This window comes from Heptranchias perlo, unplaced genomic scaffold (genome assembly GCF_035084215.1).
Source record: "Heptranchias perlo isolate sHepPer1 unplaced genomic scaffold, sHepPer1.hap1 HAP1_SCAFFOLD_44, whole genome shotgun sequence".
Lineage (NCBI taxonomy): Eukaryota > Metazoa > Chordata > Chondrichthyes > Hexanchiformes > Hexanchidae > Heptranchias > Heptranchias perlo.
The window spans coordinates 7,693,172-7,694,412 of NW_027139453.1; the positions used below are offsets into that span (position 1 = coordinate 7,693,172).

At 47.2% G+C, this 1,241-nt stretch overlaps 1 non-coding gene across 1 annotated transcript; it reads left to right on the forward strand.

Moving 5' to 3' along the window:
• Nucleotides 1-926: 926 nt before the first annotated feature.
• On the forward strand, nt 927-1,009 carry trnal-cag (transfer RNA leucine (anticodon CAG)). The gene has a single exon. It is a non-coding gene; the product is annotated as a tRNA-Leu (tRNA).
• The last annotated feature ends 232 nt before the right edge of the window (nt 1,010-1,241 follow it).

The following is a 1,241-nucleotide window of genomic DNA, read 5'->3' on the forward strand; positions in this document are numbered from 1 at the left end:
CTCGCCTTTCCCGGTTTCTAATGTGTGTCTTGGTGCAAGAAAATGGGCCGGAAACATTCCCAGCTGAGCACGGCAGATGTTTCACCATTTACCCAGTGGTCCAATAGCAGGCGCAGGAACAAAATATAAAGAAACCGAAATAAAAACAGAAAATGCTGTAAAGGTCAGCAAGTGATGCGGCATCAGTGGAGAAAGAAACAGAGTTAATATTTCAGGTCGAAGACCCTTCGTCAAAAGCCCAGACGAATTTTCGGTTTTTATTTCAGATTTCCATCATCCGCAATATTTTACGATATAATCCGAGATTGGCTTTACGGAAATCAGAATTCCTCTTGACAGACAAGGTCTGAAGGGAGGACTCACTTGTTGCAAGAGAGCTGGCTCACTGTGACATGGACATTAATTCGGTGAGCGACACCAGACTCTTTCCCTTTTTCCACAATAAATGTCGTTCCATTTATTTTGGAAAAGTAAAATGATATTCACATTCCGACAGGTTTCAGTTGATTTCTGAGCGATCATTAAAGGATCCTGCATCGCTGCCTCCGTTAATAACAACATTTCTAAGCCGCATTTCGGATTCAGTAACAAACCCATCAGTTTCTCGCTGTTCCTCAGCTCCCTGAGTGAGTGAGGCCACGACAGCAGCAACATTCAGACCGCCTGTCCGGTCTCGCTTGCTCCAATCAACCGCTGCGGACGGAAAGCTCCGAATCCAATCTCAAACCGCGCGTTACTGCCCCTCCCCGGGAAACAATATTCCACCGCGCGACCAAACCTCCCCATAGACCGAGCACTGGCACAGGGAAATCTGGGGAACTGGTATCCTTTTCACCCGGTCTCCATCCAGGAATGATCAAGAACCAGAGTGAAACGGTCACTGGGCCTCTGTGGAAAATCAGGGTTACTAAAGTAGCAATTGCTGAGTCAGGATGGCCGAGCGGTCTAAGGCTCTGCGTTCAGGTCGCAGTCTCCTCTGGAGGCGTGGGTTCGAATCCCACTTCTGACATTTCGACCTTTGCCAACACAGACTGATTTTTACTTCTTTCGGCTGCAGGCGATTTTTGGGCCCAGTTTATTTGTTCTTTCCAGAAAACCAATCCGCCATCCTTCCACGGCAGGTTTATTTCTATTTGTTGTAAGAATGTATAGTCCTGGGGCTCAGCAGAACACGGCCCGTCCCATCAATCCATTGTGAAACAGACCAGTGTTGTCCAATACCTTGGCCACTGAATAAAAAT